Raw genomic sequence first — 12,517 nt, 5'->3', positions numbered from 1 at the left:
CCACGAACACAACATACAGGTGACCCCTGTTGATATTGGCCTCTTTCCAGATCACCATCATGAACCTGAGGACCTGGTCTGTTGTGCTCGTGGATTCCCTAAATCCTGCTTGGAGGTCCGACAGAATGTTTGTGTCATCCATCCAAACTTGGATTCGGTTTAGGATTACTTTGCCAAAATTTTTTTGGGGGACGTCAATTAAACTGATTGGCCTATAATTCTCTGGTAACCCTTTGTCCCCCTTCTTATGGATGGCAATAATTTCTGCGCCCAACCATGTGGGCGGCAGCGTGCTTCCCTTAAGGATAGCATTAAAGACCTCAGTCATAACAGGGCCCCATACAGCCGGCTCTGATCTAAAAAGGTCGCCTGGGAGTCTGTCAAGGCCAGGGGCCTTCCCCTTCTTTAGGGTTTTTAAGACCCAAGTAGTTTCGCCAACATTGATCTCATGAAAATCCTTTTCAGGATCATCGGTGGTCAATGGACGTAAAACTGGGCCTACTGTTCCCTCAGAGTTTGCAAAAAGCTGCCCATAACAGTCTTCCCATACCTGGGGCTGTAGATGGGAGTCCGATTGAGCCACCTCCCTGGATACATTTCTAGATAAAAGGTGCCAAAAAGCTTTACTGGTCTTTTGATGGGAGGCCTCTACCAGGAGCCTCCATTTTTCAATTTCCCAATCTTTCTTGGCCTCCTTTTGAAAATTTTGATAGCTTTTCTTACACTCTCTTATGGTAGAAGAAGAGCTTCCCTTAACTGCTACAATCAGGGTTGCCCTGGCCATTTTGCAGGTGTTGTTAAACCATGGGGCTGAAAATCTTTTCGATTGGGAATTATTAAGCGGCTTACAAAAATACCCCTGTATGTCGTTTTTCAAGTTCTCAAAGATCCTTAAGGGGTCAATTGATAAAATATAACCGCACATTAAGGTTCCATTGGTATTCTCAGAATATATGTGCAAGCATGAAGGCACTTAAGTGAGTGAATTTATTTTCTCATGTAAAAGAAAATTATGAAGGTTGCCGAGGGTAAACGTGTTTTGATGTGGCAGTGATGACTGGGATGTAAGTGCGGGATTGCCGGAGTATGTTTTGCATAAGGTACTAGATGAAGCAGTTACAGAGCAACTATTGTACAATCTTGGTGTGCCGTGGGCGTAAAGCCTTTACCTTTCAGTGCCTCTGTATTCTACAAAGAGGTGCAGCTAATGCATATTCAAGGACATTCCTAGGCAATGTGATGGGAGACGAATTATCAGATTTTTCTTTTATTTATCTTTTATGGGAATCCAAATATGCCACTGCTTACATGCCACTTGTTTGAGTCCCGTAGAAATTTGTTCCATACCGGTCATAAAATGAGCTATTTTTGCTCTGAATTTTCCAGCCTCTAGCACTGGGGTGGGGGTATTGATGGATTATGAAGAAATGGGGTATATCATATGGTGTGGTTGTGCGACCTTGCCATGTAATGCACTTACAAAGCCCTTTAGGACCAGTAGGTTTTGTTTGGTTACCCTCTAGCTCAACGCTGGGTAGCTGTGGCTTCTGAGCAGGAAGACTTGCACAGAGGAACAAGTGTAAAGCATTTAAACAGCACTAAAACAATTGAAAAAGAAATATAGTAGACACCCAAGAAATCCGACCCCAATTTATAAAAAATAAACAGCATTTTTATGTATTTTTAGACACCATGAAGGAGAAAATCCACAGGAAGGTATAGATTTGATAAGGTACAATAAATATATCACTTTTTAATCAATTGCAAACAACGATTGGTAAATCCAACAAATTTGACACTTAAACATTTTTTGTGCAAAATGTTTTGGCTGGTTGTATTGCAGTCAGTTAGAGGTACTTGGGGTCACCAACTCCGACAGGGATCCAGTCGGGGGGACCAGCAAGATCCTCAATTACCACAGCAGGTGAAGCAGCCTTCTGTCAGTTCCAGGCAATTATATCCGTTGCTCTACTTCCCTATGGAAGTGTCTTGATGCAAGGGATACAGGATGCTGTAGATGCTCAAGGATGCTGTTGATGGGATGTGGTCGACTGGGGTCTTCCTTCTGTCCTGGTCACAGGGTCAATGTCCCTCAAAGACCTCTTGGTCCTGGTAGAAGTCCAGTCGCTACTGGGCTGCCAGTCATCCGGTATCGCGGTCACAGTCTAATCCTTGGTGGGCGATAACTCATCTTCTGGGTGATCAAACTTCACTCCAATAACTCTCCCGGGACTAGCGGACTCAGTTCAACTTTGAGCACCTGGTTCTGGTCTCTGGTGCTGCACAGCAGCAGTTGGTGACGGTTTGAGGATTCTGGGCTGCCAACATGGCCTAGCTGGCTTCTTTAACTGTTGTGACCCTGTGCTGCAAACATGAGCTAAGCCAACTTATCCTTGGAGTCTCTTGCTTTGACTGGGCTCTTGAGACGACAACTCCACGAGTAGGACAGAGCAGGCACAGTCCCTTCTTTGCTTGGCAGCAGGTGCAGTCCACGCCGGTGCAGCCTCTCTTTGTTAGTTTCTTGGTGCAGCAGGGCAGTCCTTCTGGTTCAGTCGAGATCTGAGTTCTGATTGCCAGGGGTGCTCTTTTTATGCTCAGAAAATGCCCTCAGGGTAGGAGGTGGTTGGTAGCTAATGAGCTACAAGGTTCCCTCCCTCCTGGTGACCACTTCCTGCAAAGTATGGCATCTGGCTATCCCAGGATCCATCATTCGACCCACTTCCAAAACAACACAATTCTTCTTTCAGCGGTCCAGAGCTCCCTAGCTCATCCCAGAGGTGTGGCTATCAAAAGAGCTACATGCCCCTATAAAAACAGTTTAGCAACTGGTTTACCCTTCCCCGTGTCTAGTGCCAGCCTTTGTACCTAAACAAAGGACCGACCCCTCTCCCAAGTGGCACCCATTTGTCCTTTAAAGGCTACTTCTACTTTGAAGCTCTCCTTTTGGGTCAACACCTATGTGGCTTCCTGCAGGAGGGTGTAAACCCTTTCTACTGTGCAGGCCTCTATTGTGTCCCTTCTGCTTAGTCGTTAGCACGTCCTCCCAGGAAGGAAGAAATTGCCGACCGGACCGATCCCGTGTTCACCAGAAAACGGGCACTGGAAATCTTGGGCAACTAAAGTGGCAGCTTCTAAAGTTGCATTTTGCCTACCAATGACATTACATTCATTTAAACCAATAAATCTGATTGAATGCACTGATTTTGTGTTGATACCCGACCGTACCCACTTTTAGTAATCTCATTCACAAATTAGCAGGCTGAGAAGGGCTACTAGCAAAACCAAAGGGATAATGGACGGAGTGTTGAACATTGCAAGCACTCACCCCCAGTCAACTGATCTGTGTTTAATCCATCATCATTCTTAGGCTCACTCCGCCACCCCAGTTCAGACATGGCCATATGCAAATTAGTCTGACCCTGTGCCTCATGGGAACAGTCCAGCCCAAACTGCCAAGCCATGTCTTCCCTGGACCGGAAACAACATCCTGGGACCGGTTTCGGGTTCATAAGCCTCATCAGCCAGGCTATCTTGATTCCAGTGGCAAAGTGAGCAAGGGACCAACGTCTGGGTACACACTGCCAACTTAGTGTGAACTTAGCAAAACCAAAAGGGGATAATGAACGGAGTGTTGAACATTGCAAGCACTCACCCCCAGTCAACTGATCTGTGTTTAATCCATCATCATTCTTTAGTTCACTCCGCCACCCCAGTTCAGACATGGCCATATGCAAATCAGTCTGACCCTGTGCCTCATGCGAACAGTCCAGCCCGAACTGCCAAGCCATGTCTTCCCTGAACCGGAAACAAGCATCATGGGACCGGTTTCAGGGTGAATGTATGACATTGTTCTGCATTCTGTCCATCAAGTGTTGTTTTTGCATTTGTCACCCGAGTGGGACGGGTATGCTCAGACATGAGTCCCATGCTCTCCATGCCACTGGAATTAAGCTATCCTGGCTGATGAGGGCTGAAAGCCCGAAACCGGTCCTAGGATGCTGGTTTCCAGTCCAGGAAGGACCTGGCTTGGCAGTTCAGGCTGGACTGTTCCCAAGGGGGACAGGGTCAAGACTGATTTGCATATGGCTGGGTTCAAACTGGAATCGCGTGGTGAGCAAATAAACAATGGATTTAGGCCCAGATCTCTGTACTGGGGTGAATGTATGACATTGTTCTGAATTCTGTTGTTTTTGCCGAAGGGCTACTAGTCTTTCCAAAGTAAAAACGACAATTTGGGCTTTATACTGCTGGAACATTTAAAACTAGATGTTCCAATTTTTAACATCCAGCACCCTGTCATAGGGCTCATTATGCCTACCTTAGGGGTGACTTCCATATAATAACAAGCATTGGCAAAGCCAATAGGTCTCGCCTTTGCGAGTGGTTCTATTTTTGTTTTCTCTGATACATTAGTTGTCTGCCTCAGTAGACCTATTGGCTTTGCAAATATTTTTGTTGATGTTAGCTAGCTGAAGCATTAATGCCCAGCACTACCTCAATGATAACCATTACTGCAGATTACAGAAGCTCCTTTTGGCATGTGTTCAGTAAACTATAGTACATGCTTTAGTTAAGTCATTTTAGCACAGCACACATAGATTGGTTCTTTCAGTAGGGGGCCCTCTTATTTTAGCCTCGTTTCAGTACAGAAGCTGTATGTATAATGCATGTACAGAACAACCTAATTGAAAGGCAGCGGAGCGCTGTATATTGTCAAGGCAGAGCCATCAAAACATGATAAGTGGTAGCTGGTTTGTGGAGTATTGCTGATGCGGTTTGTCGTAAAAGTGTGAGTGAATGTCTGTAAATTAATCACCTCTTGCAGCATAGTCACTGCGCAACCTGTTGGCGAACTTGAGTCATGTGATGCAGCACGAAGGAGATGAAGTAGACTGCTTGCACAACTGCTTTGCTTGTTCCTAAACGTTAACCTTAGTAACACATGGGGTAGCCGCAAGACACTGCTCTTACTGTTCCTTTTATAAAATACATATCTGTAAAGAGTTGTTTGCATTTATGGTTGTGATAATTATTGTTAATGCATTGTGCCCCAGTGTGATTATTGGCGGTCTTGTGTGTGTGTAGCTCTTCATTGGAAACAGTTGTAACGAGCGGCCAGGACACTAAAGCGAGACCCAGAGGGGTGGAAACTGAAATAGCCGGTGGCGACAGAAAGTGCAAACAGCCATGAGGGAGGGGTAGGTGGACAAAACAAGGCCCCTTGGAAACTAGCAATTCTGACAAGATAAGGATTTACAGTTCTGTTTACTGAAACGGCGCTAGGAGCATCAACACTACAAAGAAACAAAACTAAAGGGACCTTCCCAAAACAAGAGCTGAAATAAATAAAATAAAAATAGTGCACAAACACGAACTGAAATAGACAAAAGGGAAAGGATACACATAATAGGCCACTGCTCCATGGGAGTATTCAATGTCCTACAAATGCAGGAGTCTTTTCTGCCCTCTGGTCTTATAGAGTAGGGGGTTTGCCGCAAATTCTTATATCTGCTCCAAGTTGATCTTTTCAGGGTTTCCACCTTTTGTTTACTTAGGCATTTCAATGTAAACATCACTCCAGTCTACATGTATAGATCATGTTGGAAATACAGACTCTCCTGCCAGCTACAAGGCATCAGGAACAATTGAAGATCCTGTTGATCCAGCGAAAATAGGCAGTGGAGCAAAATCTGCTCATGTGATTGACACCTCTGCACAAATATTGGCAGTATTTGATGCTTCCTGGAATGGCCAATAATCGAGCAAACCAAAACCTTGCTCTGTTGTGCCAGCAAACACCAAAGAGTTATAGTACCTTTCGTCGGACGAAGAACTTGCAAGTGGCCAAAGGTTTCCAGTATCTTTCATACCTAGTACGAAAGTTAATTTTGATCACCTCATCCAGTAGTCTTGAGTTACTCAAGACACCTCATTTCTTTTTACAGCCAGAAGGGATTTTTCCCTATTGCTTCCCATGTCTCTTCTAAGAAGAAGGCTAGGCTGTTCTAATTGTTTCCTAAGCATTTGCAATGATGTATCTCTGGGACCAGTAAACTGAGCACAATCATGGATTCAACTTGGGTCACACAAAAATTGATTTTTTTTTTACTTCTATTGCTCCCCCCAAACCCTAGTTCCTCTTTACAGGTAACCCTTAGCCCCTCTGCAGCCTAAAAAGTCTAGACCACAAGGTACTGCGACAACTTTTGCACAACACAGAAAATAAATGTGTGAAATATCCCTTGGCAAATGCACTCTTTGAGCTTTCTTCCTATGCAAGCTTCATCTCTCTCCACACATTGGTCCCTTTCTTCTGCTGCTTGTGATTGGTTGCCTTTGACATGTGACAAGATTCCTTCATACTCTGTTTTCCTTGGTCCCGCTTTGTTTAGTCTGTTGGCTTTGACATTTCAATGCTTTATATACATAAAATTATTTTTACTGGTGTCAAGTGATGGCAATTTGACCGGTCTTAGTCCTCCAAAGTCCTTGTCACTGGAGAGTTTTTGTCTCAGGAGGCCTGACCTCCTCTGGCTCGGGGAATCAGAGTTGTCTAGTGAGTGTGCCTTCATTTTCAAAAAACCTAGCTGCTCATGGGTCTATATTCTAGCATGGTTCGTGCAGACATTTGCAGAGGGACTTGTTGCGATGGAAGCAACTCCGTACCAGCTCCACTACTACTCAGAGCAACTGTACCATAGGCATGTAATCAAATAGTGGACCTCGCCCCCAAGTGCCCTTGTGACCTGAATGTATAGCCGCATTCTTTCTAGGTATAACCATGCGAACATTTCTTCCAATGTGCTATACCGATCTACGGTTAAAGAATGTTTGGTGGAGGTGAAAAGGCTTGTACCCATAGTGCCTGCAAAACCTATCCTAAACCTCTTAGATGGTCATGGCTACTGCTCTCTCTACTTTCTAGCCAAGAAGATGATATGTCAGCTTTGTAAAATGCTGTATCTTCTAAACCAGTTCCACTCCTTTCAGAAGCTGACCTCTGCCTTAGATCTTCAAAACAATGTAGAAAGCTGCAGCATATATACCTTCATGTGTACATCTGGCTGGATCACAGAATGTTCCTTGGTCCCTGCTAATTGTATTGGAACGTAAGGTGCAAACTCTAGGTCTAAAAGGTAGGCGTGCCAGTCTAAATAATACAGCCAATAACATTGGTGAACTGTTGCCGTGCTCTCCCCCTCGCCTTGAGACCATTGCGGGTGAATAGTCGTGCTCCACAAGACATCTGATTGATGCTTTTCGGAGACTCAGTCTAACAGACCAGAGAAAAAAAAGTTCCATTCTTTGATGCTCCTTTAAGAACACAGTAATTACAATGCAGCTATGTTGAGTCCTTTGTAGAAAGACACCAGGAGCCAGGATGTACATTTAGGTCTTCTTTATTATCTCTTCAGTTCAGGATACATCTGTCTTGACTCCAGCCAGCCTAGTGTGGTACCAGCCCCACCAGGAGCAGCCTGCCTAGCTGCTCAGCCCATCTCTAACTGCCACATTCATCCCACTCAGTCACCTAGGCATTCAACGCATCACAGGCACACCAACATTCTAAGACCAAGTCACACTCTGGCTGAGCAGCTAGAGGCAGCAGGGCTAGAGTACATGTTATACTAGTAAGTAAGATATAACAAGCTACAAACAGAAATGACCTTATGAGTTCTGTCTTGTAAGAAGGACGAGGAAAAGTAACAGTAAAATTCAGCGTTAAACCAGAAGCATTTTTCACTATCGTGTGTAACCAAGCAGGAGCTAAGCATAAGCGGACCCCTACTCACTCCACAGAGCGCCATTTGTGCAAACGTTGTGTAAGATACCAGTACAGGGGTGGGTTTAGGCACATGGACCAGTTACTGAGTGATGCTGAAACTGCAATGCATGATGACACATAAGGTATGTGGAAAAGCTTTAAATGGCTTGGTAAGCTAGTGTGACTATTCTGTTGAACATCTTGTCTACCACTACCAACCTTCACCCATAGAGGCTTCTCAAATAAGACTAATGTTCAGACAGCTGCCAGGAAATCCGCAGCTGTTCTGTATAGAAAAACAGATGGTTAATGTCTAGGAGAGTAGAGTCTGCTTCCTATGGTTACCCCCACTTTTTGCTGTGATTCTCTGGTTTTTCGACTTTAGTATGGCTGTGGTCCTGCTAATCCGGCCCACAGCCTAGCTGTTCTCTCTCTAAATTGATACCATGTACTTTAGGTACATACCAGGTTGGTTACTGGGTCACCCTTGTGAACCCCTGTATAGTGTACCCTAGGTACCCAGGGCATAGGTGCACCCTAGGCCTACCAGGGGCTGCAGCATGTATTGTGCCTCCCCTGGTTAGCCTTCCAAACTGACACCACAGGTCTGTTCTGACAGCCTGGGTAAGGTGGTGTAATCACCCCTTACCTATATATAGTATATCTATATCTACCTTATATATAGGCACATAGTAACCTATAAGTCACTCCTATGGCAGGCCTTAACAATCCTGGAGGCAGAGTGCTTGGTTTTATGTGAGAGGGTGCCCTAGCATGAGCTGAGCCCCTCTGCAGCTTTCGCAACCATCTCCTTATAGCTGTTCTATGATCTAGCCATACCATATACTCTTAAGTGCATTATAATCCTCGCAGTTAATGCTACCTTTGGTTTGGCTTTATCAAAACATGTTGTGTAAAGTGGCAAACACTTTGGAATACTACCCGCCCGCCAGTTCTGGCAGCAGGGGTAGCATTCCACCCATCTAGAGGGAGAAGACATGTAGTTACTGTTAAACCCGGTTAAAGTTAAACAGAGCTCCAGCATCACAAAATGGATGCTGCTGCCACAGACCAAGTCTGCCCTCCTGCTGCTGGAGCAAACTCCGGCAGGGGAGGCTTGGACAATAGGTTTCCTGTCCAGGGAGGTGTTGGAACCTCCCCAGACAGGCTTTAGTGTATTGTGGCAGGGAGGGCTGCATTCAGTGAATGCTTTTCAGACACTGCCTGGGGCACACAAGGTGCTCCGTGCATTTCCCAGTTCAAGCTGGTTGCTGGGGCACTTAGCCCCAGCTCTGGCGTGAAACTGGTCAAAAGTTCAAGTTCAAGTTCGAAAATGTATATAGCGCACTACTCACCCAGAGGGTCTCAAGGCGCTTGAGGAGGAGGGAGTATTTACTTATCGAATATCCAAGTTTTTAATTGCTTTCTGAAGGAGAGGTGGTTCTGAGTTAGGCGGAGGTGGGTGGGGAGAGAATTCCAGGTCTTGGCCGCTAGGTAGGAGAAGGATCTTCCCCCCATGGTGGATCTGTGGATGCGTGGAATGGCGGCGAGGGCTTGGTTGGATGAACGTAGTTGGCCGGTGGGGATGTAGAAGGACAGTCTCGTGTTGAGGCATTCGGGTACTAGGTCATAGAGGGCTTTGTGTTCGTGGGTGAGGAGACGGAACGTTATTCTCTTGTTGACGGGGAGCCAGTGGAGATCTTTCAGGTGACCGGAAATATGAGCTTGTCGAGGGATGTCCAATACGAGTCTTGCTGATGCATTTTAGATGCGTTGGAGTCTTTTCTGTAGTTTGGCTGTGGTTCCGGCGTAAAGGGTGTTTCCGTAATCCAGTCGGCTGGTGACCAGTGCGTGGGTGACTGTCTTTCTTGTTTCAGTGGGGATCCAGCGGAAGACTTTTTTGAGCATGCGTAGGATGTTGAAGCAGGATGATGTGACGGCATTGGCTTGTCTGGTCATCGAGAGGGAGGAGTCCAGGATGAAGCCCAGGTTACGTGTGTGATCCGTTGGAATGGGTGCGGTTCCCAGGGCTGGTGGCCACCAAGAGTCATCCCAAGCCGAGGGGGATGACTCTAAGATGAGGACTTCCGTTTTGTCCGAATTCAGTTTTAAATGGGCTGTTCTTCATCCACTCGGCTACTTCTTTCATTCCATCGTGTAGGTTGGTTTTGGCTGTGTTCGGGTCTTTGGTGAGGGAGAGGATCAGCTGGGTGTCGTCTGCATCAGAGATGATGTTGAGGTTGTGTTGGCGCGCGATGGATGCGAGGGGACTCATGTAGACGTTGAAGAGGGTGGGACTGAGTGATGATCCTTGTGGTACGCCACAGATGACTTCTTTGGCTTCTGATTTGAAGGGGGGAAGGCGAACTCTCTGGGTTCTTCCGGCGAGGAATGAGATGATCCAGTCCAAAGCAATTCCTTGTATTCCGATGTTTCTGAGGCGTTGTATTAGGGTGTTATGACAGACTGTGTCGAAGGCTGCGGAGAGGTCAAGTAAGATGAGGGCAACTGTTTCTCCGTTGTCCAGTAGTGTTCGGAAGGGGACCTGGGGAAGGGGTGTAACCACCCCCTCCCCAGGTCCACCCATAGGAGGGACCTTCGAGTTAGTCCAACCCCTAAACTTACTATAAGTATAGAACCCCAGTCCCAAGGACTTTAGATGACCCTGGACGAAACTGTACAACATATATCTTGGACCTTCGACATTCCATTTCGACTGGAGGATGGAAGAAATCTCCCTTGTCGTGAAGGAGTGACCACCCTGTTCAAACAGGCAGCAACAGCATCTTTGCCGGTCTGCATTTTCGAGGCTCCTGCCCGATCCTGAAGAATCTGCGACACAGGACACGGACTTCCAGACATCTCTGACGCTGACCTGCGCTCCCAGCAAAGCTGAGACCTGTGGTGGACACGAGAGATGTGGGACCGGAACTCCTGGACATCCTGCATTTTGCTACCTGCATCGACTTCCCGAGGTATCCCGAACTTGATCATTGGGGTGCTTGAAGCCCCAGCCAGGAGCACCTTTTGCACTGAAGCTCAGAGGCCCACAATGTAAGAGTGTCCCGTGGGCCCGCTTTGTGCATTTCAGCTCGCTGCGTCTTCGCGGCTCCTAGTCTGTTGGCTAGTGAGCCCCCAAGAAGACCAATCCTTGATTTAACCTGCTTTCCTGGTTGCGCCAGGCTTGCTCCAACTTCCATGCAAAGGAGAAGTTCCTCAGACCTTGCTGGTCTGCACCAAAGCCAATCTCGACATCCTGCGTGGATTGCGTTTGCCAAAGCTTGTTTGGTCCAATCCGGATACCGACACCACAGTCAACTAGATCCTTCGTGGGACAGCTTGAATCCAGCTCCTGGTCGTCGTCGACGCCTCCTGGACCTCGTGGCTGAAGAGACAGACTTCACCTTTTCACCTGAAATCACCAGACAACTGGTGGCATCTTACTATCGCAATTAGAAGCACTGAGGCACCTTCGAGGCTCTTCTGGTCACTGACCCTGTAACCACAGCGGTACTCCCTGAACCTTCCAGGACTCTGCAGGACTTTGCAGGACGACTCGCCGCACCCGCTCCGCGGGTGCCGCTTCGCTGCTTTGGACACCGGCTACCGGGTGAGTGCGGTCAGCAGGGCTGCGAGCGTGCAGGGGACTCCATTGCCCAGGAGTCCCTGCTAGACCATTGCTGACATCCGGTCCGCTCTCCCTGCTGCCGCCCCCCGCCGCTTAAGAACTCTCTTCTCCCCTTCATCTGCGGGACGCAATTAGAAGCACTGAGGCACCTTCGAGGCTCTTCTGGTCACTGACCCTGTAACCACAGCGGTACTCCCTGAACCTTCCAGGACTCTGCAGGACTTTGCAGGACGACTCGCCGCACCCGCTCCGCGGGTGCCGCTTCGCTGCTTTGGACACCGGCTACCGGGTGAGTGCGGTCAGCAGGGCTGCGAGCGTGCAGGGGACTCCATTGCCCAGGAGTCCCTGCTAGACCATTGCTGACATCCGGTCCGCTCTCCCTGCTGCCGCCCCCCGCCCTCCGCCGCTTAAGAACTCTCTTCTCCCCTTCATCTGCGGGACGCAATTAGAAGCACTGAGGCACCTTCGAGGCTCTTCTGGTCACTGACCCTGTAACCACAGCGGTACTCCCTGAACCTTCCAGGACTTTGCAGGACGACTCGCCGCACCCGCTCCGCGGGTGCCGCTTCGCTGCTTTGGACACCGGCTACCGGGTGAGTGCGGTCAGCAGGGCTGCGAGCGTGCAGGGGACTCCATTGCCCAGGAGTCCCTGCTAGACCATTGCTGACATCCGGTCTGCTCTCCCTGCTGCCGCCCCCCGCCCTCCGCCGCTTAAGAACTCTCTTCTCCCCTTCATCTGCGGGACGCAATTAGAAGCACTGAGGCACTTTCGAGGCTCTTCTGGTCACTGACCCTGTAACCACAGCGGTACTCCCTGAACCTTCCAGGACTCTGCAGGACTTTGCAGGACGACTCGCCGCACCCGCTCCGCGGGTGCCGCTTCGCTGCTTTGGACACCGGCTACCGGGTGAGTGCGGTCAGCAGGGCTGCGAGCGTGCAGGGGACTCCATTGCCCAGGAGTCCCTGCTAGACCATTGCTGACATCCGGTCCGCTCTCCCTGCTGCCACGCCCCCTTGTTTTACTCGGCCACTTATTTATTGTTCCAGCACTCCCGCAGCGCGGGACGCAGCCGGGGCGAAGACAGGGCAAAGACTGGGCCGTTTGAGGCCGTTCGAGGACGGCA

This window comes from Lissotriton vulgaris, chromosome 1_1, assembly GCF_964263255.1.
Source record: "Lissotriton vulgaris chromosome 1_1, aLisVul1.2, whole genome shotgun sequence".
Classification (NCBI taxonomy): Eukaryota; Metazoa; Chordata; class Amphibia; order Caudata; family Salamandridae; genus Lissotriton; species Lissotriton vulgaris.
The sequence above is the reverse complement of the archived record's forward strand: the minus strand, read 5'-3'. Positions refer to the sequence as shown.